General features: G+C 36.5%; 1 protein-coding gene and 1 long non-coding RNA gene across 3 annotated transcripts in view; both read left to right on the top strand.

Moving 5' to 3' along the window:
- The window catches only part of SLC35F1 (solute carrier family 35 member F1), a 387,573-nt gene that overhangs the window by 129,393 nt on the left and 230,985 nt on the right, over nt 1-27,195 (top strand). The gene's annotated exons all lie outside the window — the stretch shown is intronic.
- Nucleotides 1-27,195, top strand: part of LOC111096073 — a 109,013-nt gene that overhangs the window by 44,297 nt on the left and 37,521 nt on the right. For both annotated transcript variants that reach the window (XR_005353819.1, XR_005353820.1), the window contains exon 2: nt 20,387-20,505. This is a non-coding gene — a long non-coding RNA (uncharacterized LOC111096073). The remainder of the gene's footprint in view (nt 1-20,386; nt 20,506-27,195) is intronic.

Raw genomic sequence — 27,195 nt, forward strand, 5'->3', positions numbered from 1 at the left:
CATGAAGCCAATATGCACTCTATTAATGAGGCTCCTTTACTTTCTTGTCTATCCTTACTTTCTGGAAATAAGAAATTAATTAGATGATGTTTCGGATGTGAAGTTCATTATGTTAGTACTTATTACAAAGTGCCTTTTCAAAGCGTAGCGGAGAGATTTGGGCATGGGCTATGAAGTTGAATGGCTTGGGTTTGAATTTCAGGCACAGCATCTCACAGCTGTGTGAATGTAGATGCATAGCTAAGCCTCTCTAGCTTCAGTTTCCTTATCTAAAAAAGAAACACTAAAGACTTCTCCCATTTACCCAGTAGAAGTCTTACTGAATAAAGCCATTAACATCAGCGAAAAGCATGTATCTGTGCTACACTTAGATACTGTCCCTTCTACCTTCCTTCTAGAAGCTCACAGTCTTACACAGTCACAGGCAGGAAATACTCAGTTTCCTTATCTCTCAAATTTGTGAGTGTTAAATAAGAAAATATATTTAAAAATAGATTTTTGAGAGAGGAAAGAAATCATATTTTGTTTTCTAATCTCATTGCAGAGAATTTCTATCCGTGTTCCTTAGTTTCTTCTCCTGTAGGTTCCCAGAGCTTCATCTCATCTCTCACTGCCCTGCCTCAGAGGCTGGCCAGCTGACCCTTCTCCTTTTTTCTGCTCCTAATCAGTGGCATCCTGTCCGGGAATGTAAAGGGCAGAGATGTGTATTTGTGTGCTAAATAGACAACTCCTTGCATGTGTCTTAGCTAACTAATACTCTCTCCCAAGCTTCATCCACTTGAAATCCTAATGAAGAGGAGGACACTGGAATGGATGAAGACAAGAAAATAGGTGGGAGCATCAGCCTACAAGGAAATCCTGTGATGGGGGGCATTTACCCAAGGCGAAATCAGGCATCTTAGAGTACAGGAGTAGGGGCTATAAGTTTTGAACTCTAGCCTAGGTTGAAGTTTGATCTAATTGGGCAAGTCATTGCTTCTGTTTGTGCTGAGTGGCCTCCTTCATAAAATTAAGAAGGTTGCTCTGGTTCTTGGATTCAAAGTTCAGAAGTGTGACATTTCATTTGAATGGACACAGTGGGCAAAGGGATAAGTGCTTGTGTAGATGTGCTATGAGTGGTGGGATCTGTGGGGTCTTGGAGAGCTGCATGTATTTAGTTCCAAGCATTGCTGACCCCAGGAGAGGGGCCAAGATTCATCCAAAAGCCAATTCTGAGATAGGAATTTGGGTATAGGCAGTTTATTTGGGAGTGGGTCCCAGGAAGTATGGTGAAGGAAAGGGGAAGTGATGAAAGGCAGTGGTGTATTAACACAAGATTTTTAGGGCAGTAAAACTTCTCTGATGATACTATATTAGTAGATAGATGTTGTTAGACATTTGTCCAAACCCATAGAGTGTACAGCGTTAAGAGTGAACCGTAATGTAAACTCTGGGTGATGATAATGTGTCAGTGTAGATTAATCAATTATTTTTTTAAAGATTTTATTTATTTATTCATGAGATACACAGAGAGAGGGAGGGGGGAGAAAGAGAGAGAAAGAGGCAGAGACACAGGCAGAGGGAGAAGCAGGCTCCACGCAGGGAGCCCGACATGGGACTCAATCCCAGGTCTCTAGGATCACGCCCTGACCAAAGGTGGTGCTAAATCACCAAGCCACCCAGGCTGCCCAAATTCATCAACTATGAGTAATGTACTACTGTGGTAGAGGATGTCAATAATAGGGGACCATGGATGTGTGGGAGCAGGGGTTTTGGGAATTGTATGTGCCTTCTGCTCAATTTTGCTTTGAACTTTTTAATATAGTCCTTTTTTTTTTTTTTTTTTTTTAAAGAAAGACTCATTAATGGGTGTGGGCAACTGATGCCAATCACCTTTGAGAGCCTCCTGAGAGACTTTTTAGAGCATGCCCCAGATCCATGCTTCTGAGGGCCTAGGAAGCTGACAATGGCAGCTAGGTAGCTTTGGGTTCATAAGGTCCTTCCATGCTGTGGGGAGTGCAGTGGGGGATGTGCTTGGACACCAGCTAACTGTATCCACTGCCCAACCTCTTGCTTTTTCAAGAAGTCAGAAATCTCACTTTTTATGGGAACCTTCCCAACTTTTAAATTGGCAACTGAATCAATTTTTTATAGATCTGAAAAGATCAAATAAAAGATGTTTTTGGTCCATTGATCACCTGGGCCAGACACAATGCTAAGTGTTTTACTTGCTATTCATTTCTCAAAGGTACAAGAAAGCCATGAGTGCCATTACGATCCACATTTTATATATAAGGATCCTGAAAGCACATAGAATCTGTGACTTATCCACAGCCAAATACTGGCTAATTGGTTGACCTAGAATCTAAATCTAAGTGGCTGGCTCTGAGCCACTAGCTTATTGCCCTGAGTTTCACTGAGTGTACCCAAACCTAGGTGCACAGGGAAGGACAAACCCAAATCCTACTAGCAGCATGCTTTGCCCCACCTAAAAATTTAACTTTTGGATCACTTAAATTTCTGGCTCTTTATGAAATGGTTGCCAAAATAAAATTTTAGACACTGAACAACACTTTTCCCTGATATCATTTTTATTTTCAAGGGATTTCATTCATGTTAGAGCAATTGGGACCTAGGGAAAAGTAATTTATTAAACTAACTCTGGCGACTTGAAAGTATTTCTCTAGGGAAGCTTTGAAAAAATCCAGGAAAAGATATACTCTCAGAGATTCCAATAATTATTACACACATGTATTTTTTTCAGCTGAACAGAGGAAGATGAGACGCTTTGAAAAAAAAAAGTTCTATTTTAGTTACTGAAAGTCTCTGCTGTTTTGCTATCCCATCAATTCAGACTGATGAGTAGTTCTATTGTAGACATGTCAAGGTGGGATGTGGCAATTTTTCGTCTATTGTTCTTATCTTTACAAATGTTAGGTACAAAGAATTTATAACATCCTCTCCAAATTCAAAGGGGAATTATGTTTGTAGACATAAAATCTAGTGCATTCATCTCACAAATTTGGTGCTCTGTGTATTGGCTTTGAGCCCTTGAAGGATGACTGCAATTACTAAGTATTTCTAGGGTATTAGGTTTTCTTTGAAGCATTTTAGCAATTTTTAGTAGATATGAACTTTTTGTAGTTGGCTTTGTGCTCTCATGGATAAATACTAAAGTTGAGTGAGCAAACTTCATAAAGCATCTCTACAAAGATTGAGCTGTGCCTCTGTGAAAGCAAATGTTTCTTTTTTTCCTAGACTTTATTAATAAATACGCACGATGTCTTCCACTCTAATGTTCATCTTTGCAATGAATGGAGCTTACGTACTTTAATAACCTTATCTGTGGTCAACTCTAATCATCAAAATTTACAACTGGCACTGGAAATAATAGCAACACACAAAATGGTACCTGTCCTCAAGGAATTCATGACTTCGTGGAGGGATTAAGACAAACCAAACCAAACCAAACCAAACCAAACCAAAAACCGATATTTTATTACAGTGCAGTAAGTGCAGCAGAAGTCCAGAGACAATGAGGGCCCCAAAGAGGGGCAGCTAACAACCCTGGCTGTGAGCGGGAGGCACAGGACCTGAGAATACTTGAAGTGATAGCTGTGGAAGAACAGAGATTATCAGGAAAAGGAAGAAAGGGGAGGAAGAGTGTTTCATTTATTTATTTTTAAAGATTTTATTTATTTATTCATGAGAGACACAGAGAGGCAGAGACATAGGCATAAGAGTGTTTTAGACAGAAGGAACAAAACATTTAAAGGGTTGGGGAAAAGTAAGCATAAGGCTTGAGACACTGAAAGAAATTCTCTCTGGAACACTAGGTGGGAGAGGGGTTAGTGTAGCGGAAGCCAAGGAAGAAGGTGGGGACAGACCCGGCCATGTTTTGTGGCCGACTGTTTTGGAGCTTAGCCTTCATCCTAAGAAGAGTAGACAGGCATTAGGGGATATTGTAGACAGTATTGCTGTTATTCCTGGTTGACCTTGACTGAAGAGACGCGAGAGAGAACACAATGAGTAGGGGACTCCTGGCAACTGTAGGGTAGAGACAAGATCTTGAATGGATTAAACCTCTGTGAAATAGATGTCCCTCAGCATATAAGCAACTGTAAAGATGAATATATTGACATCTAGATGATTTTCCCCTTCTACAATCAAATAAAATTATAGAAAAAATGTATGTGTTTCATTAAAGGACTTTTTTATGTTAATTTGTGCATTCTAGGGTAAAAATCTACCCCCGAATCAGTTTCTCGGTTAGCTGGTTTGTCAACTTCTTACCATCTGTAAAGTATTGCCTATTTAAAAATTGTACCTATTTAATTATCATTCTAAGTCAATTTCTCTTAAGAACGTGTTATTTAATTTTCTCAGAAAGAAGCTTTGAGTGTATTTCTCTTTGTTCCTCTCTTCATTGTGCATCAGTTCTTACCAAGTATCAGTTGCAGAACCAGCCCTGTCAACAGCTTGGTACTTGACTGTTGCTCGGTACCTCACTGAATAATTGAGTCAATTTCTAATTATACATGTAATGAGTGTGATGCTTGTGTGTGTGTGTTTTTTTTTTTTTAAGAAGATAAATAAGAGAAAATTTCAACTGTGGTAGTTAGAAGGAAACTAAGTTATTAAAAAGTAAAAAAAAAATTTCAGTCATCCACTGTACAGCCATCGCTTTGCATTTCTGGCAGGGGGTCACAAAAAATATAAAATATATAATTCTTACTCCCTTGCAATTTGCAATATTGGTGAGGAACCAGATCATAAATAAAAAGGAAAGAAGAGCGGGGAATAATGCAAGGCAAATATTGTTAAGAGCTCAGAGTTATGGTTGAAAGGACAAAGTGCAATAGGATTGCAGAGGGGGGATTTCAGTAAGAGCCAGCATAATAAAATTAAATGTACAAGAGAGATGCTAGAGCCTGGCTGGCAAGTGGACTTTGGTTGTTGATGGCTTATCTTGCTGCAGAAGGTTTTATGTGTGAAAATAATTTTGGTGCTTATCATGGTGATAACCAAAAACTGCATGGCCTCAGTGTCCTACTTTTACAGGAACAAGATCTAATGTTACTGCTTTGCCATGATTTAGTTCCAAACTATCTTCCTAGTCTTACTGAGATCCTGTCACTTACCAGGGTTGTCTCCAGTCAGCCATACTTTGGACACCAAGAGATATATCCTGCCTTAACTCATCTCACATCTCCTTAAGCCATTTGTCTAGTAGAGAATGCCCTTTCTACTCTATATATGATGGTCAGAAATGACAGGGACCACTTGCAACCAACTCCCTTCATCATTACTTAAAGCCATTTAGTAACAAAACATTACCTGTAAACCACCCATTACACAAAAAGTAACATTAGCTCCTGTAGATGTTGTTCACACACAGTCTCAAGCCACCAAAAGAATAAAAACAGAATTTAATTAAAAAGATTTAAAACAGAATTCCCTAAATAGTAATAGGAGCCTAAGGAAATTAAGCGAAGTCTCTGATCTGAACTTTTACTACCCCTCTGACTCTGCCTTAAAAGAAAAAAAAAAAAAAAAAACGGAAAAAAGATAGAAAAGAAAAGACTGCTTCACTTCCTGAGGTATACCTAAGTGCAATACCTGGTTACTATTGCATAGGGGTGCTCTGAGACGAAGTAAGTTTTAGATAGGAACTACATGAAAAAGTCAATTTAAAAGAAGCCTCAAAAATATAAAATATAAATGGAAACCAGTAGAGAATTTTAATATGCATTATTAGCTAGCATTATCAGACATTATCGCCTTCTTTTCAAATTACTCTCAGACCTGATCAGTGAGGAAAGCAAAAATAAAGTTTATGGAAAAACTTTGGCCTTATCAATAAGATATATTATTTTCTATACATTATTGTTTTAATTTGGTAGAAAAGGTATTTAGTTGTAAAAACAAATAAACAAACAAACCCAGAAACTGAGGACTTAAATTTAAGGTTATTTTCATTTTATGAGAAAATGGTGAATGTTGGATTAATGCAAAATATCAGTGAATGTGTTCTCTGGAAAATGTAGAGATTCCTTCCCTATTACGTATTTGTCATGAAGAGAACATTTAAATAAGGTAATGCTTTCCATAAACTCTCTGTTGAAATCTCTGTTATGTTCAAAGATTCTTTGCCCTTCCCTCAAAGCACCTGTCTAAATCAATGGTGTACAAAAATAATTACCACTAACTTTGCTACAGCATTCTGGATTGATCGGGCAATATAAAGGATTTGTGTCAATATTGTGAAGAAACTTCATTTTGCAAAGGAAATTTATCTGAGAGGAAAACTTACCCAGAGAAAATTTCATTTTAGGACTCCAAACAAGCTGAAATATTGGTAATATTAGATTTTTAAAGAACTAGCAATGCAGTTTATGAAATTCCACTGCTCTCTGGCATTCCTAAGAGAGAATCATTACTTTACTACTTCTTAGACAAGATGAGATTGAAGAGGGGTAAGAAATCTACATTATTGTCTAAAATTGAGGGCATGTAATGATCCTATAGAGAGCTGGGTCAGTGCTCAGAGTGACACAGAGATGAATAAGATATTGCCTTGGGCTTTAAGACCATAACTCAAATGTCTGGGGAGGAGAAAGATATCTTTGTTATCTCCGAAATCCTTACTTTAAGTTATAAAAATAGTATTATGATGATATTTATGCTTAAGGTCATTAAGCAAATCCTCCCTAATCCTATTATCCTAATACATTTATTACACTTAAAAATATTTCTTCTTTTTTTGTCCCTATCCACATGTATATTTCATCAATTATAATCACAATGAGTATATAACAATATTTATTTTCACCCAATAGTGTATGGTTAACATTTTCATGTTGTTTTTATATTGTTCATTTTCATAATGTTTACTGGCTGTATGATATGCTCTTGAACCAAAGCATCAGCATTTACTTAGACACTCCCCTATTTTTGGTGTCTTTATTTTTCATATTATAGGCCTTTATATAGTAAGTGTCTTCATGAACATATTATTTTTATACTTGAGAGTTTTTTTAGGATAAATTCTAAAATTCCTGGGTCAAAGAGCAAGATCACTTCTGAGATTCTGGATATATATTACTATATTACTTACCAAAAGAGTAGACTCTAGTAAATACATCGGTATTAGCAGTATATTTCTGTCTTATGCCACATCGATAGCATTGAAAATTTTCACTATTTTTCTAATTTAATATATGCCAAATGGTCCTTTATTGTTGTTTTAATGTACATTTCTTCGATAATTAGTAATGCTAATTAGTAATTGGAAAATTATTCCAATGTTTGTTGAATATTTGTCCTTCCTTGTCTTTGGAGATTTGACTTCCTTTCACTGATTTCTCTTTTGGAGTCTTGATTTCTTTCTTGCAGTCATCATAACTCTTTGCAATTGGTTAGCAATGAGCAAGGCTTTTTGGGCAGAAGAAGTACTTTCTAGACAATGAGGCATTCAGAGAGAGGGAGCCCTGGGAACAAAATTTATTTGGCTGGAGTAAGATGGCATGGTAATAGAGTTCTTTCCTATAAATGTCTGTCCATTGTATGAACGGAGATAAAAAGGATACTGTTTTAGTCACATATCATACTGCAATTTCAGAATCCTTAAAGAATGTGTTTTGACTGTGTGATTGAAATGTTTTACTTAGGGATAACTTATAAAGGTTCTTTTTCTTCTAGGAATATAATTCCCTGCTCCTGGCATAATTACAACCTGAGCTTAGAGAGAGGACATTATTTTTTAGTCTCACATTCTCTGTATGGTATTTTGGTACTAAAGGTGGTGTGAATTTCACAGGAGTTGTTTCCCATGTACCTCTGCTATTTCACATTACTTGTCACCTCATTCCCTCTCTGGAACTAATTCAGCCTATTCTGTTAGAACTGATGGGTGGCAGATTTGACATTCCAGCTAGCTCCATTTTCCCAACTGTGTGAGCGAAGCCTGCTGCTGGGTTGGTTGTATGAATCAATCTCTCATTCTTTTCAATGGATGAATATGTCTGGATATTGAAAGGATGTTTAGATATTGACATCTAGTGTAGACTGTTAGTAGAGGTTACTTTTTCCTTGTTTGGAAATTTATTTGTCCTTAGATACTACTTTAAAATTGAAGAGGTGGAAACATTCTTGAGGATGTCATATTTAAAGAATGAGCCATGAAGCACCTTAATGTAGTTGTGCTTGATTTATCAGTGGCTTCACTGATTAAATATTTACAGTACAAGCATTGTCTTTCATTCTTAGTAACCTTTTTTATGTAGATAGATTTTGATTTAAGGTACCTGGTTTTGGTAGTATAGTGAATATTTAGAAGAAAAGCCTCTTTGAAATTGGATGTCTCTGAAAGTCATTGTCATTGGCCTCCCATGTGTACTCAAAGACAGGAATTTTTCATTTTAGGAAGGAACCTATTATTAAAATGACCAATTATTTTTACTTTTTCAAGTTAATCTGAAAACCACAACATGAATCATAATAATACTTGGCTATCTTGTAAAAGTGCTGGGAGATATCTTAAGTTATTCTTGGAAACATTACTGATAGTTTGGGTGGTAAGGCATCAGATTATTAGATACTGAACCATAACTACGGATTGTGAGGGTATGGTTGAAATGATAAGCACAGGAAGAGTTAGAGGTATATTATGGACAAGGCCTGAGCCAAAAAATATTTGGGTAAGAAGGCCTCTGGAGACAGCAGTTCCTTGGTCATTGGCTGGCACCCATGATCAAACCAGGTAGGCTGAGGAATGATCCCAAGCAAAAGGTCAAGGTTGCCTTTGCATCCATGACAGGCTGGACTTTGGTTCAGAGTCAGAAGTCAGAGGCCATTCTGTAGCTTCTAAAGAAAGAGTTGTGTGGCATTTTCCTCTGTCCTGGCTCTGCTCCTCCCCTTCAGCTTTGTCCCTGGGATTATCCTTGACATTAAAGATCTCAAAGTGAGTCCTAATCCCCTGGGTGTGTAGCTGGGTCCTCGGTTATTCTAGGCCTTTTCTTTTCTGTCTGAGGTCTTGTTCCAAATGGGAAGGAGCTTAGACAATGCAAGGAGGGGACATACCTCCCTTATTCCATAAAATCTGCAAAGTGAGGAGATGGGAGATCAGGAAACTACTCCAGGGCAAAGCCCACCGAAAGCCCTAGCTGATATAACTGAAGTGCCAATCTGTAGGGTGGAAACTGGGTGCGGAATTGACAGATTTTGCATCTACCAAACCGGGACAAGAAGAACTAGAACATGCAATGGCAGGCAGACACTGGAGAAAATGCCTAAGGTGTTGACTTAAGAACGCTTTCAAGCATGTCTGGGGTTGATCTTTGGTTGGGCAGCAAGACATTAAGGATTTTCAGTCAATTCAGACAATGTTAGGTAGTATTGATATTACGTCTTTTGTCTTTAGCGTGTATAATTATCTATAGGGTTATTTTATTATTAAAATGCCCTTGGCTTAAAATACAATTTAAATATATAATTTTAAGTTTGATGTCATTCTTAAAAATAATTTTGTGTTCTTCTAACTATAACATCACTTCCCTATTTTCTTTAAAAATTAATACCATTTCTTCTGAGAAGTAAATCTTGACTCAGTATGGACAGATTAATATACATCTCAAAAGCAAGGCTAGCTTCATAACATCTATTCAGTATTTCAGATTACAGAAACATAAAAAATAGGGCATTTTGATGCTTCAGCTCAATTGATCACAGGTTTCCAGAGGAAAGCAGTCCTCTTTGATATTCTAGATAGTGCTTTGAATCTATGAATATTCAGCCAACACTAAATCAATCTATAAAGGCTTGATAGAGGCTAGTTTTGCAACTCAAATCTGATTGCATTCTCAGGCAGACAAAATAACCACAGTCAACTTTATTATAATAAGTGGTGAAGTTGATATCTTGTATTCTAGATCAATGAAGCTCAGAAGAGTGTGTGTATTCAAGTGTAGAAGAGCAAAACGGTTTGTATTTATATGAAGACTTTTTATGGGAATTTCCTTGAGCTTGATAATCACTATCTTGATAATTAATGCCCTGGGGTAGTGGAGAATCGGTCTTTATCATGTATCACATCGCATTTTGGAAAACTGAAAACAAAAACAAATGATTTGCCCTTGTTTTGCTTATTAGACCATGTTGTTTGACAGCACTGACTATATTCTTTTTACCTTGTCAGTAATCACTGTTTAAAGAGAACAAGCAAACAAAGATAGTAAGAAATTAAGGGTGAAAAGTGTGCTAGTCCTAATTTAGTTCTCCACGTATAGATTTGGTGGTAATGAGTTAATTGCATTTGGGAGTGATTACCTCTGCCTCATGTAAATTTAAACTCCAGAGTCTATGAGAAGGCTGCCTTTAAGGTTGCCACATCACATGAGCCATTTAGCAGGGGCAAATGAAATTAAGCACTGAATTAGTTTGATTAGTGTTTACTGCACTGTTGTACCAATGTCATGCTAGAGACGTTTACAACTTGCTGTTCAAACGTTTGCCTTAATATGGGCTTTAATAGTGAAATTATTGCATGGGCCTGAGATGCTACCTGGACAGATACACACTTGGGCCCATCTCAGAGGATACTTCTGAAGGCAGCAGTGACTTTGATGGCCTGGAGCAAGAGGAGGCAGTGCTATGGAATTCTAAGGATAATATTGAACGCTGTATGATTTTTGTGGATGAGTTCTACAGCAGAAATTTAAAGACCTAATATAAGTTAACCATCTAAGAAGGTATAATAAAAAGAAAAACAATTTCTCTTCCTAATTTGATATGAGATTAACCTGCCAAAAAGCTATCACTTTAATCTTTGACTTGTATATTTTGTCAAATAAGGTTTTGGAATGCTGTGAGAAGTTGCTATGGTGGAAGTAAAATACTGGAAAAATTCTGATTTCAAGGGTTCTGGGAAAAGTCAAGAGCAGATGAGGTCTGGTGGTTGTATTCAGTATCTTGTGTTGGTAGAACAAGTTAATGATTCCTCACAGGAAAGTCTTTGAGAAATGGAGACAGCCAGGTACTAGAGCAGGAAGAGAAATTTGAGGTTTGGGTTTCTGTTGTTTAGAGGGAAGTGACTTGCAAAATACAAAGTATGGAAACGTTTGGGTCAAAGGCAGGCAGTGATGCTTGGGGAGGGAGACGGAAGAGATTCTTCATCAGTAGGCAATGTTAGGAAGACATCATTGTGCTTTCCTATCACATTGAGTGGGAGTGGAATGGGGAAAATGATTCCCTGGGGCACAGGAACAATATAATACACTTTTGATTATTTTATGTTGCCTTTTTCATGTATTTTATATTGTATATAGTACATTGGCATAGATTTATGCATATATAAATCCATGAATAGATACACAGCTGTACTGGGGGTCCATTTCCAATTTTTGGAATGTGGTAAAGAATGTAAGAAGTTTGGAGCTCCAAAGGATCAGGTCCTTTTTCTTGCAATAACAGCCTGGCTTCTCCAAAGATGCTCCGTAAATCAGAGACCCAAGGAATTGATTCGTTTTCATTATATAGGGTCTGTGCACATTGGAAATTGTTGTTTTAACTTAAGGACTGAACTGATCTGTATCTTATTTCCAGACATTTGTATTTCATAGACTGGAGGTCCTCATTTCTTTTTTAAATCCCATTGATCTATACACATTCCTTCAGATCACCTTGAGATTTTTATGGAACAAGGTGGGGAATATAGAAAGAAAAGTGTACTTAGAGAATTAGCTATTAGGACTTTCCAAAGCAACTTCACAGTTACTAAGTGGATATTTCAATTGTGGGATCCCTAAGTAGCTTGAAATAGTCAACTTATTAAAAGTGCTATTTGTCTCAATAATCATATTTTTCTTTCTAATAAATAGTTACTTTGCTCTTTTTCTATTGGCCTCTGACATTACAATAAGCTGGAATTGGAAGAATCGTTCTTAAAATAGAATGCAATTCTTTTTCTATAATAAGATCAGCTTTAATTTAGGTTCAGTGCAATGAAAATATAATGAAAATTTCAACTTCAGAACATAGAATCTGGAGAAATGTGCTGTCAGTACCAAAAGCTATTCATAACCTTTTTGAGATATAACAATATTTCATTTCTCACTGAAATTGTTTGTGGGGGCTTTAAAAATATTCTTCTGGTAATAAAAGATGTCACGACGTTAACCTCAGTGAGATGATTTTATTGCAATTCATAGTTATAAGAATAATTTAATTAGTAATTCAGGTTGTGAGAAGGCATATACCATAATATTAAATCACTGAGCCCAGTAAAAATGCATTCCACACGTTTCAGTTACCTCGGATATTCACTGTGACAGAACAGAGTGCACCTTAGCTAGCTAGTACTCTTGTCAACCCTGGATTCTCTTATAAGAAAAAGTAAATATCAGATCTGTTATTTGGTACACTGAAGCAACTTAGGAGAGTGGCTTCTGTATTGTCAGCTGAAACTTCCCACCCTTACCCAAGTCATGCCTTGGCAGCACAAAAGGGAAAATGGCTGAAGAATACAGTTTAAGGAAGACGAAGTCTAATGGTATGGGCTAGGGTTAGTTATTATCTAGATTCACCCCAAAACATTCAGAAGCCTTAAGTGTCTTTCTCATTAGATGAGATTTGGTAAGTAAAAGATGCTGAATATAAAATCAGACAGTATGAAGTGGATGGATGGGTGAATGAATGAAAAAGACCAACATTTTTTGAAATAAGATACAATTCTGTATCATTTTGCCCCTTGAATTGGAGATATTTATTAAAACAGAGATGATAGATAACATGCATTAACACATTTAACCCTTATAACAAGACAGGTGCTGCTCTTTTCTGCATTTTATAGATGTGGACACTAAATTAAGTAACTTATCCATGATCACACAATCCAGGGTTGAAACCAGACAATGTGGTCCCTAAGCCCAAGCTCAAGCACCATATTTCAGTCATTCATTTGTTCATTTGTTCATTCATTCATTTTCCTTCTCTCTCTCTTTAGTTACATCATTTGCATATCACAATTCCAAATATATTCTGAATCCTCTTGATAAACTTACGGGCGAGTTCAAACCAAGTAACAGAATGGACAGTCGCTAGTAGTTTTACTGCCTTCCATACTAAGGAAGACATGAAAAGGAGCACGAGGGACCATCTACTCCCCAGGGAGGCTGGAGGCCACCATCGTGGACTTGAAATTGCTTTTTACATGCATCAATTGAAATGGCCTCCGCATAGCAATTAGATTTAATGAAGGGAAGCTGCTGATAAGTAAGACAGGCTGCCAGGCCTTCTGTTGGTTATTTTTAGAGGAAATAGATTATACAACCTGTTTGGCCCCAATTCCTATCCCTCTAAAATTGCTTTTTCTTGATGGGTTTTGCTTCTTTTTCTGAATTCAAATCAAGAATGAACTAAAGATAGATTAGTTGATCGCTTCAAACAAATGCTATCACTAGAAAAATGGACACATGGAGATGCTCATAGACCTATTATATAGAGATATAAAGACTTTACACATTATATACATACAAACATATATATTAAATTTATGTATATACAGTTGACCTTTGAACAACATGGATTTGAACTGTGTGGGTCCATTTTAGGTGTGGATTTTTTTTTTTTGATATTACAGTTTTGTAAATGTATTTTGTCTGATGATTTTCTTAACATTTTCTTTTCTCTAGCTTCTTTTATTGTAAGAATACAACATACAGGGGCATCTGGATGGCTCAGTCACTAAGCGTCCAACATCTGACTTCAGCTTAGGTCATGTCATACTCTCAGGGTCCTGGGATTGAGCCCCACATTGTCCCCACTCTTCTTCTCCCTCTACCCCTCTCCTCTCTCTCTCTCTTTCTCTGACTTTCTCAAATAAATAAATAAGTAAATCTTTTTTTTAAAAAAAGGATACAGTATACAATATATACAATGTGCAAAATATGTGTCAATTGACTTTACCTTATTGATAAGATTACTGGTCAACAGTAAGCGATTGGTAGTTAAGTTTTTGGAGAGTCAGAAGTTACACTTAGATTTTCAACTGTGTGGGGTTTGGTGCCTCTAACCCTTATTGCTGTACTAGGGTCAACTGTATATGTGTTTGGTATCTTCTTTGATGTTATTTAACTGTTTGTATAACATGGGACCTTTCTCCATTGTTTAAATCATAGTTAAACTACAGTTTTATGCATTTTCCACTACATTTACACTTAATTTTTTTCTTATTTTTAGAAAAAGTAACTAGAAGTAAAGAATCCATATATCAGCTCAGAGGGGTTTTTTTCATGACTGAGCTTCCTACCAGTGATTTAAGTGTCTGCAGAATCTGTTACGTTAGGAAGGTGCACAAACTTCAGTTAGAAGACCTTTAAAGTTTTAAGAAAGAAAACCTGTTGTTAGTGTTAACAGAGGGCTGATCCGCTATTATTTCCTGAGCTCATATATACTCAGAATGAGATCTAAAAGAGACCAACTTAAATGGGATTGTAAAATGCCTTTTATTTGCATCTATATCATGTTATTGCCCTAGCAGAATATTAAATTGACTGTTCTAAATTGAGCAAAGTGTGTCGTCTTTAAAGTAATGGTGGTAGAGCCCTTGAAATCTTAAGGGAGATATTTTTTATTTGTATTATTATTATTTTTTAAGATTTTATTTATTTATTCATGAGAGACACAGAGAGAGAGAGAGAGGCAGAGACACAGGCAGAGGGAGAAGCAGGCTCCACACAGGGAGCCCGATGTGGAATTGGATCCTGGGACCCCAGGATCAGGCCCTCCACTGAAGGTGGCGCTAAACTGCTGAGTCACCCGGCCTCCCTTATTTTTTTAATAATAAAATCAGAATGAGGTTTTTGAAAAAAAAAAAAAATTTAAACCTGAAAATATATGCTTTTAAAATGAAACACACACACACAAAAGAAATGCAGTCATACCAAATGAAAACACCTTATAAGACACTGAGAGAGAAACCTCACCTTATAAGAAAATCATATAAGAGATGTTCTAGTTTTAATTAAGGAAGATGTTGATTGCTCATGATGTTCAAATAATTGGTAACAAGTGAAAAAGAAAAACCACTAAGTCCTTAAGTTTCACTACATCAATATATTTGGTATTGTCCTTAATTTGTAATTATTTTTAGGGAGCATGAAGGTTTGTTTCTTAAAGATATCTTCTAGTACATGGATTTAGGGGATATGACATATGATTCTTCTGTATCTCGTATTTCTATTATAGAAAAAAAACAGCTAAGTTTTAATGTCGCATCGTCATGTTATTACTAGAAGATTGGAGAGCTACAGTCCATAGTCAGGGGAGAAGGAATCCTCTTTGGGTAAAACCTACCATTTCTTTTGTTTTATACTTTCCCATAAATTTTCATATTTAATTTGTCATCAGATGTCTGTGGAAATATTCTAAGTTTTTTTCACTATAAATTTTCAGTGAAGTAAGATTTATTGCTCCATTGTAGACAATTTTGAAAACAAAGGAGACAAAAATCTTAATTAACAAAAAGATTTCATTTCTTTCCTTTCTGTATATGCTACTCTCCTCACCCAGTCTGATGCCTCTCAAAGACTCCTCTCTGGGTTAAGAACCTGACAATACGGCAAAATGTCCTAAAAGAAATTAGGTAATGTGTATGAATTTTTTTCTCCGTATTTTTGTTGACATATTTTTTAAATTATTCACTGCATAAAAGGCTGATTGTTTCTGAAAATCAGAAATGGGTCAAAAGCCATCCTCCATCACCGTGCCACCTTCCTTCACCCCCCAATCAAAGCTCTGTATACTGCTGGCGCAACATTCCCATACAGTGAAGCCATTCTTCCTTCTCAATAATCACTGAGGACTGACTATTGTGAGTAAATGATGCACGTAACTGTGTACTTTTTAAAACTGCACCCAAGAGAGGGAACTGTGGTCTGGTGCTTCCAGTATTTTTGTCTCTACTCTGAAACCAGATGTTGTTTCAGACAAATGCCTGAAAAGAAACTTGGAATAATCAGGAATAATTTTATTGAAAACTTGGTATCAACTTTTTAAAAGAATTGCATTAAACGTGATAAATACACAGGAGTGACATGATTAAATCATGTAAAGAAAGTGCCTAGACTGAAGAAAGCAAACCTATCAGGCCCTTTGCAGGTTTTAATCATTTTAATTTAATGGCTCTTGCAGAACTGGAGATTCCTTTTGCATCATAGCCTGACACAGATGGCAAATCATAAGTTCAAACCATAACACACCAACCATGGCCATCACACCTTGAAATACTCCTTAGAATTGTTGAGGGTCCCATGTATTTGGTAGCCCTGGTATATTGTGCAGGTGACTAGAGGACATCTGAAAGTCAAATGTGAATAACCAAGCTGGACTTTGGCAGATGAACGAGTGCATAGTTAATGCTTCTCTTAGGAAGTCTTGGATCTTCCTGGACTCTGCCAGCCATCTGCTGTGCCTAGAAATTTCAGACCTTATTTCCTTAGAATAATAAGCAATAGTGTCAAATTCTGAACATGTATTCTGAACTTTGTAACAGCTCTGAGGAATTTTCTACATTATACCACATGCAGATTGGTTATCTGTTGTCATACCTTTTCTCTTTCCAGCTGCTGAGGGCTGCTGTCTTGTACATATTTTCATCCCCCTTAGTGTCTCATCCTTTTTGGCTACTGGAGATAGTGTGTTGAATTGAATTACTCAAAGCACAGGGAACCAATGAAAGGTTATACCACTGATTGATGTATTAGGGAACAATCACTCAGCTAATCTAGATAATTTGGGATGGAAGTGGTGAGGAAGGTCACCGTATTATATGAATTAACTGGATTTACTGTGGGGAAAAATCCTAGAGGTCAATAAAGGAATACAAAAAGAAAGACATAAAATCCTGTGCCTCGAGTTTCTATGCTTACTAGATGTGACCACACAGAGCTTCCCAGGGAGGCAGAGCAAGAATCAATCAATCAATCAATCAATCAATCAATCAATCTTGCTTATGGATGTTTTGGTGCAGGACAGTAAACTAAGAATATGAATTTATATTCCAATAATCTGTAATTTGCTTTCTGTAAAAGCTAAGAGATACTAGAAGATGGACAGGGCTAGATTAATTTTTAACATGATTTTATAGACTTTTTCTCTTTCTGATGTTTGGTGGTTGATAGATTTATATTGCATTGTGTTGCATCACTCAGGCCATGCTCCCATCAAAAATACACTCTGAATATGAAATGGAAAACTGTAGAAATTAAAATATTGCTGTTGAGCAAAGGAAAGATGGAATTTGTTCCTTATTGAATGATTTACATAAAACTGGTTGAAATTTTTCAGCTAATTAAATTTAGTGGAATTCTACTGTAACAATTCAGATTAATTTCATAAATATTAGGGTAATGATCTATCACCATGGAATGTTAGATTTGTAAAATTATACCGTTGATTTGAACTATTCATTATTGCATAATTTTGAAAGTAGATAAATCATCACTAGCGTCATTGAAAGGTTTTTTTCCTCTTGCGTGTAATTTTATAAACTCTGTTCAAAGAGTTGGTTTACAATCTAAAATAAGACACTTTAACCTACATGCATTTATTTTCATTACATCCTATAACATAGTGATTACCAAATCATTATCCTTAGGTTAGGTGCTTGTTAAAAATGAAGATTTACTGAAAAAGAAATCTGGTAATAGAGTTCTAGAATGTGCACTTTAAAACATCTCTTAGAGTCTCATACACAGACTTTGCAAATAATATTTTCTGTAACATTGGGATTTAGCTTTCTCCAATATTTAAATCATTTAACTATCATGAAATTCAGTTGAAATCTAGATTCACACCATCTTCAAAAAGAAAGATCTCCTTTATTTGATATCAGTAGGGCATTTATCTAAAGGAGAAAGACAGAATTTCCTCTTTTTATCAGTGCTTGAAAAGCAAGTAGCAGAGAATTGCAGGACCTCTAAAACCTGAAGGCAAGCTCCAGCCTTTGGTCAGTGAGAAGCCAGTATCCTCGATCATACATCACAAGGAAATGAATCCTGGCAGGAACCTAAAGGAGCTTGGAAGTAGATCTGCCCTAGTTGAGCCTCCACACGAGAACACAGCCCAGCCAACACCTTAACTGCAGCCTTGAGAGACCCTGAGTAGAGAAGCCAGCCCAGCCGTATCTGGGCTTTTGACCCACAGAAAGTCGGGGATCATATATGTATATTGTTTTAAGTCACTAATTTGTTTTGCAGCAGGAGAAAGACTATTATGCAGGCCAAGGAATAGAGTTCAAGTCCACAGTGAAAACCAACCTAGGGCAGTAGTCCTTAAAATTTGGTAGCATAAAAACCACCTAGGTTATTTACTTAAAATGTGAATTCTCAGACCCCTGGCCCCACAACAGTCTAATTCAGGTAAATCTTGATTGGATTCCAGGAATTTTGACAAGTTCCATGGGTGATTCTGGTGATTTTGGTGATTTTGACAAGTACCATACATGATTCCTACTGTTTGAAATTACACTTTGAGAAACACTGAAGTAGAGCTTATAGGCATTGACAGGAAAAAGAGCAAAAGGGATAAAGTTAAAGATATTTTAAAAATAGAAATGATTAGTGAGCACTTGTTTGTGAAACATAAGGGTGAAAGAGGATCAAAGATGACTCAGCCATGCGATGGCTGATCAGGGCATAAGAGGAGATGTGTAAGAGAAGGAGCGGGTTTGTTGGGGTAAAAGTGGGCTGGGACAGGGGTACAGGTTGAATCTCAGGCCCCCCTGGGAACAGCGGTAGATACATAGAAGGCAATTTGGAATTTAGAACTGGAGCACAGGAGAGGCTGGTGCTGGAGGTAGAGACTGGGAGTCATTAGTATTTGTTTGAAGGATGACTTGAGGGTAGGTATAGTGAGTGATGGGGGATGAGTTCAGATTATAGTAGAACGACAAACTGGAGGTGAGGAAGTGGAGGCAGGCAGGTGTGCAGACTTCAGCAGGAGAAGCACCTGGAGGGCTTGCTAAAGCACAGAATGCTGAGCACCACTCCTGGAGCATCTGGTTTAGTATGTCCTGGGTGTGACCCAAACAATTTCATTTCTTACAACTTCTTAATGGTTTTCTTCGTTTATGGTGCAATGGAGTGCTACACACTTGGTGTTTTGAAATGACAGATATTTAGTATTGGACAGCTCTGGAGGCCTTAGGGGAGAATATAGTTCCTTGCCTTTTATCTTCTAGAGACCTCTCACATTCCTTGCCTTGTCCCCGCCCCCCCCCCCCCCCCCCCCCGCCCCCGTCCTCCATCTTTAAAGCCAGCACTTTTGCATCTCTTTGACCATTTTTTCCATTGTCCTGTCTCGTCTCCTTCTCTCTTCACTCTGGGAAGGCTTCTCTGATTTGAAGGATTCATGTGACTAGGTTGGGCTCCCCTGGATAATCCAAGGTATCTCAAGGTCCTTAACCTTAGTTACAAATCTTTCTCCACTTTAATCCTTCTTCAACTTGGCAAACAGAGTCTGATCTTTGCCAGTAAAAAAGCATCTGCTGGCAGTGCATTTGGCACTTCTCAGGAGAAGGAAAGGTGAGGGAAACGATATTTATTCAGAGAAACTTTCTTTTTGTTATCTCCTTCAGGACGATTGGAGAAAATCATATGCAAAGGGAAAATACACCATTGAAAATGATCTTTAGTGAGTAAACACCTGCCATGTGTTAAGTATTCTCTGGATACTATCTTATTCAACCCCCTGCCATCTTACAAGGAAAATATCTTTATTTGTTTTGTATACCTTAGGAAACTGAGACTCAGAAAAACTAACTTGAGTTATGGAACATTGTCGGTAAGTTCTGGGGCTAGCGTTTAAAAACAGGTTGGTTTGGCCTTAATTGCAAACATTACTCTTTTACCATACTTTGTAGAGTTTATAGAGGAGTGATACAAATATCACTAAATAAAAACCAATTTCATTATTTTTCTCATAGAACAAGGCCTCTAGTATTTCAGTTTAAAAGTAAATCAATTAAAAGAAACATATTCAGTTAGCAGTAGATATATAGTATATGGCAAAGTCATAAATGTACTAACGTGACCAAAAGTTGTTAAATATTCAAGAAACAATTTTGACTCCCTAAGTCAAATTGAGACAGATAAGAGGATAAAAAGATGACATGAAATGGATTCATTTGAGAAGGTTAGCCATGATTTCAAGTACATGAACATGAAGCCTTTATATGTGGTTATTTATCATGTATACTAGAGGCCATTTAATATTTGTAGATATTGTACAATATTAATTATATAATTATATATGCATCATTGCATCACATATAACTCTTCCTTTGATTCTACTCATTCTGTTTGTGACAATTTCCCTATCATGTCAAGGTAACATTAAATTCTCCTTGCAGGACAGATCTGATCTAAAGCCTTCACATGAAGTTCAGAACCTATCTTGAGAATGACCAAGGACATCAAGGAAGCTTTTTGCCTCTTTTCATCAGGAAAACAGTTTTTCTTTCAACATGAGGTGGGTGGGGGAAAAGAAAGGAATCAGATGACTTATCAGCTTTTTTTTTTTTTTTTTTTTTCCACAGCCTCCTTCCCCCTGTAATATCTAGGCCCAGAGAGAGAACATGCTTTCCATTAACATTTCCTTCCTACTAAAATCTCCTAGGCTAGTCAGAGTTATTCTCAAAGCTTTAGCTTGCCACTCAGCTTTGTCTGTTATGAGACACATCTAAAAATAAAGCAGAAGATTGTAATAGCAATGATTAGCAGGCCTCATTGTTGATTTCTCTAGCCAATATCTAACCTATTTAACTTTTTATTGCAGCGGGAATAATTATATTTACCAGTTCTGAGCAATTGAGGAAGTATAGTTTACCTAATATAAAGCACTTAAAATGAACTCTGTCCCTTCCGTGTCTGAACAATCATATTCCCAGTACTCAGCTGCTTACTCAAGATGAGATCATTTAGGCAGGAATATTCATTTAATTAAAGATAACTTAATTGGTGCATAATATATTATGCAGTGAAAGCTAAGGAAATCTAAGACCAGGTGAAAAAGGCAAATTGCTTCTCTCTTCTCTCTTCCGATAGAGGTTAGAACTTAAATTTTCAGAGAAACAGCAGCCTGTAATAAATCTTATCAACAGAGTTTTATTTCCAACTGGCATTTATGTTTCTTCTGTGGCACAGTAGGTATGAAAACATAAATCTTGCATCAAGAAGCTGAAGTCTACTTTAAACAATGACAGTAAGCTCTACACTCTTGGATAGGAGTTAAGCACAGTAACTACACAAGTCTCTTAAAAAGAAGTATGCACATACACGTACCTACTTAAACATGTGCCATGTACATATTTTAAAAATGGAATAGTATCAAGATTTTATAATTCCTTCCTATTGCACCATATCCCACCCCACTACCACCCAGTCCCACTTCCCACGTTATCTATTTTAAACTGTTATAGCTGCTTCTTCTGGCGGTTACCTTAGTTTCTCTAAATAATATGCCTTTCCTGCTATTTCCTTTTTAAAAAATTTTTAGACATTTAAAAATTTAAACATCTACTTCCTTCTTGTTATGATAGGTGAGGACTTAGAATTTTTAACACCCGCCTATCTTACATACCAACATAGTAATATTACCCTTTTTAAAAATTGATCATTATGCTTACAAAGTAGCAACAGTGTATTCAAAACAGCAATCTTGTGTATATATGGTCCACACAGTAGTGTACTATGGTAACATTTCCTTTCCTGTATGACCTTTGGCTTTCCTGGAGTTTCTAATTCCTCTTTTTTCTTTCCTGTTCTCTTTTCCCATTATTGTATCCCTACTTTTCCCCAAAGGCTTCATCATATTGGGCATTTTTTAAGTCCTTTTTCCTTTACTGGATCCTACTGTCTTTTAGCCCTGATCAGGGTTACTCCTCTCCAGTCTCTGCTGCACGTCATCCCAGAAATTTTGGATCTTCTATCTTTTTCATCCTCTTCTGTGGTTCACTCTTTCTCAGAAAAAAGGTAAATTTCCAGAGCTCCTCCCATGGCTGAAAAACCTCTTGATTTCACCTTCAAGTTGATAAGTTTGGCTCTGGCTAGTATTACATGGTAAGAGCAATTTTTCATAATTATATCTAAAGGATTCTTCATTGTCTTTTAAGCATCTGCTGTTGTTAAGGATTCTGATGCTACCTGATTCTCATTCCATTTCAGTAACCTCCACCCCTTTCCCCGAGAAAGTGTCTTGTTATTTTATCTTTTGACCAGGATTCTGGAATTTCACAGGGATGCCACTTGCTGTGGATCCTCCCCTCTCTTCACGGGCATTTCAACTTGGAGACTCATACTGTTTAGCTCTGAGATATTTTTCTATATTGTTTCTTTGTGAATTTCTTCCTCTCCATTTTATCTTATACCTATTTCTGGAATTCTATTATCCAGATGCTTGACCTGATTCTTTATATCTCCTATATCATCTCTTGAATTTTTTATGTCTTTATCTTTTTATTTTGGGAGATTTCTTTGATTGTCTCCTTAATTTTTTTAAAATTGGGAATACATAGAGATTTATGTTTAATTCCCAAGACCACTGTCTTTTTCTTTGCCCCCTTTTTGGAGATAATATTTTCTCAAATCTCTCTGAGTGTGGAATTAGAGGTTTTCTTTTTTCTTAACTCCTTTTTAATTCTCTTCCTTAATTATCTTTCCTCAAATAATTTTTCCTTTATTGTGTTCTAATATTGGAGACCTCTTTGAATGTCCAAGTATATTTAGAAAAAGGCATTAGAAAGCTAATTGTGAGCTCTCTTTATGTAGATTGAGTGTGTTAATTGGAGGGTTTTTATTTGAAGTGTTTAAGAGTTGACTATTTCATTAAAAACCCGATATCCTAGATTATAGATTCCTTCCCACTCCCATTTTCAGTTTTTCTTCAGAAGAAATATTGCCTGGGATGGGTAAATGCATAGCTATCAGACATTCTTTATATGGAAGAAGGGGGAAACCAAGGTTCCATATCTTCTGCATGCTAAAAGCCTCCTCTGACCTGCTATCATAGTAGCTACTCCTCCATGTAATTTCTGTCCTCCAGAAATGTGTTCGTATTCCCTGTTCACTGAAGGCCCCTCTCCTGCTTGCTCAAGTTATGACTTTATACATTTTAAATTCCTTTACTGTCATTTAAGTGATGTCTCTGGAGGGAGGAAAGATGGATGCTTTTTGTTAAACCTTCACATGTAATTCAAAGTCTTGAACTCTGATTTAAATAAGGTTCTCAGGAGGATTTTTGCTCACTAACATTTGTGAACCACTGACCTAAGGTATGGAGGACACATTGATAAACAGTGGTTCAGGGAAGAGGGAAACACAAAATAGAAGCACTTAATTGCACCTCTGAGTTTTATCCTCTATGGAGAAGACTAAAATATAACCCAGAGTTTAAGAGTTCTGGCTTTGGACTCAGATAAACTAAATTTGAGTCCTTCTCACTGCTGGTCTTAAGTGAATGATCTTTGGAAATTGTTGAAACTCACAAAATTCAATCGCTCATCTTTAAATTTGGCATACATAAAGTAACCACTTCTTAGGATGATAATGAAAATCAAATATAATGCTTGCCAAAGGGCTTAGTATTGTGCTTGGCATATAGTAAGCACTTAATAATTATTCACTGTTTTTAGTTAATATTAAAATAGCCCTTCCCCTTGGAATTGCAAAGAACAATAAATGAAATGCCATTCATAATTTATATATAACATGAGTCCATCAGTTATAAATTCCAACAGGTTTAGTTATATAACCTAAAATCAAAATGAGTCATATGTGAGGTTTTGTCACATAATTGAACAACTGTGTGTCAGTGTTATTTTCAATGTCATTATTTGAAAAGAATTTCCTGCCATTATTATTTAACTAATGAGTAATATATATTTTTACTTATAGCCTCATCTTGTGTTTTAAGAACACCATTTATAGGGCAACCCAAGTGGCTCAGTGGCTTAGCACTGCCTTCAACCAGGGTGTGATCCTGGAGACCTGGGATTGAGTCCCATGTCGGGCTCCCTTCATGGAGCCTGCTTCTCCCTCTACCTGTCTCTCTCTGTGTCCCTCATGAATAAATAAATAAAATCTAAAAAAGAAAAGAACACCATTTATGACCTAATGATTTATCTAACATAAGGCAAATTAGTCTTTTTTTTTTGTTAAATTGGCCCACACATTTGAAATTGATTTATAATATAAATGACACTAAAATCATTTATCATATTAAAATTTAAGAAAAGAAATATGGCCCATTTAAAAAAAAAATTGTTCTGATGTCAGCAAATCCAGAGAAAAAATCCTTGTTAAAATTGAAAAATATTTCCTGCTGATTATATAAATCCAATTACTTTAGCTTTTCCCCATAGAGTATGGTGGGTTTTTTTTTTTTTCATTTATTGTAGCATGTTTTTATAATTATGCCCTACAGTGGAGAAGCAGCATTGTTCTCTAAGTTGGTAAACGTAGGTTCTACTCCAGTCTCTGTTGCAGACTGCAAGTGTGTCCTTTCTGTTCCTTGAAATGTGTATAGCCTTGCGTAAATGCAAGGCAGAGATGCTTTGTTCAGATTCACAACTGGGATACCCAGGTGCTCAGTGGTTGAGTGTCTGCTTTTGGTTCCGGGTGTGGTCCCAGGGTCCTGGGATTGAGTTCCGTGTTGTGCTCCCCACAGGGAGCCTACTTCTCCCTATGCCCATGTCTCTGCCTCTCTCTCTGTATCTTTCATGAATAAATAAATAAAATCTTTTTTAAAAATCACAACAATTGTCCAAAGCTTGCACAGGATCCATTCCTACTGGTTGGAAAGAAGTAGGGTAATATGGATTGTGCAGTGCATTGCTGTTGTGTTCCAGCAAAGAGAATTAACTGAATTTCTCTTATTTAGCCTGTCAGATCTTTTCTGTAAATGTCTCTGTTCTTGGACGCAACCTCCTCAAAAGCACACCATAAGTATGACTTACCTGATATGATTCATTCTCATTGATGATAAGTATCATCCAGCATTCTCTTAGTCTCAGTTCAGGATCTTCAAGATTGAAATGTAAGTTTGAGGTTCTGGAGGTTTGGCATAGTGCAGAGTAGTGATTTGCTAACTATCCAGTTACTCAGAGACATATAGATTTAGGATGGAGATATTTGGAAGGCTGCGGGCTTCAACTCTGCTAAGTACCAAAGCTTTACTTGCCAACACATTGTCCACACAGCCCTTTCTCTATGTGTGCCGTCTCAATGAATGACAATGAAGCCATGTTCTGTGTTAGAACATGGTGCTTGTTTAGTGAGAATTTTGGTTCTTTAAAAGTTTGGTTTAATTAGTCCATTGAATTCTTGAACCTGTGGTCAAGATCTTATTTATGTTGGTCAGAATATAAATGGTCAGAAAATAAAGCCTTGCTACTCATTTCTCACTTCTAATTATAATTTAGGGGATGTTTAGTTTCTTCAGTGGTTTTGCATTAATTGTCACAGTATATTAATAGCAATGCAATAAGAGCTTAAATCTACATGATAAATGGAAACTAGTGTTGTTTCCAAAAGAAAACCTATTATTAATTTTATATTGGCATCTTTTTAGCATTACTAAGTAGTTTATCAGATTTTGTGATCACACATCCAGTTTTTTTTTCTTCTAGAAACATTTTATAACAGCAAACCAAGATGCACTAGCAGCCTAATGCAAAGATTAAGATGACAAATATTGTAATTAGAAGCACAAACAGCGGTAAAGCTCTGACTAATATCATATTTAAAACTGCATTTGTATTTGTGTTTGTACATTAGTCTTCGAGTTATACAAATGCAGTATTTTTGATCTGTTATCACTAATTTTAGTGAGAGTGATTCTTGGAAACCAACTAGTTGGTGTTTGGAACTGATTGTGGCTCTTAATGTATATAGACTTTAAAACATACATTTTCTTTAGATTACTCATAATAAACACAGAAGGTGGTAACCCATATTCAACTTCAACAAAGCAATATATAATCTAAATGCTGGGATAGCAGATTGAGGATAAGGTAGTTTTATTTCAAAGCTTTGTCAGCATATGGGATGCACTGCAGTGTATGGCTGCCCCTGGAGGTTCCTATGACAGACAGATCATGAGACTGAGAAATAAATTAACCACATTTAGTGGTGAGGGAGAGAATTTCCAGAAAACTCTGAAATAGCAAGAAATCACACTCTAAAGACCTTCACATCCAACCATAAATGTATTACTTAGCCCATTTTTCACCTAGTCTGGCTGTGTTTTAATTTTCTAGCTCACTAAGTTTTCTCAGTAGAGGGTTAAACTTGCCATTGGTAGTCAATTTAAGTTCTGCCTTTTGGGAAATTAAAAAAAAAAATGTGAAAAGGCAAGTGTCTCTCTTTAATTGATGTCCTGCACAGACTAAAGCAATGGAACCTATTTTGTTTGTTTGTTTTTAATGGCTTCTCGTTTCACTGATGTTACCTCAAAGGCATGGCATACTTGGTGGGAGTATTTTTAGAATTATTTTTTAAGTTTATGGATGAGAGAAATACTCAAAGCTCATTCTTTCTATATTTCTATTCAGAGTTTATATTAAAAAAATGTAAGGCAAAAACTATGTACCCATGTAGAGATGGCTCAAGCTGAAGGTAGTGAAATCAGAAAGAGATGGAAAATCTTGTAGGCCACTAATAAAAAGAAGAATGAGTAGCATTTCGAGGCAGCAGTTCAGAAACAGGAATGAACTCAACTATTTTGTTTTTGTTGTGTAGGATGGTAAAAATCTTTAAAAGAATATGTGTACTGGAAGCTAAAAGAGAAAGAATTAGTAATACGTACTGTATCACTATGTCACACTGAGGACCAGAGTACTCACACACCAGTTCTGTAGGAGACTGGAGCGTGCATAAAAAAAATAAATAAATAAAGTAAAAAATTTATACAGCTGGCCTCATCCTGACCTGTCTTCACGGTTCATCCATGTTGTAGCATGTGTCAGAATTTCACTGCTTTTTATGACTGAATATTATTCCATTGTATGTATATGTGTTCTGCATTTTATTTATCCACTCCTCTATCCACTCATCTGTCAACAACTTGGGTTGTTTCTACCTTTTCGCTATTATGAATAATGCTGCTATGAATACAGGTGTAAGAGTACCTGAGTCCCTGCTCTCAGTTCCTCTGGGTATATAC

This window comes from Canis lupus, chromosome 1 (genome assembly GCF_011100685.1).
Source record: "Canis lupus familiaris isolate Mischka breed German Shepherd chromosome 1, alternate assembly UU_Cfam_GSD_1.0, whole genome shotgun sequence".
Taxonomy (NCBI): domain Eukaryota; kingdom Metazoa; phylum Chordata; class Mammalia; order Carnivora; family Canidae; genus Canis; species Canis lupus.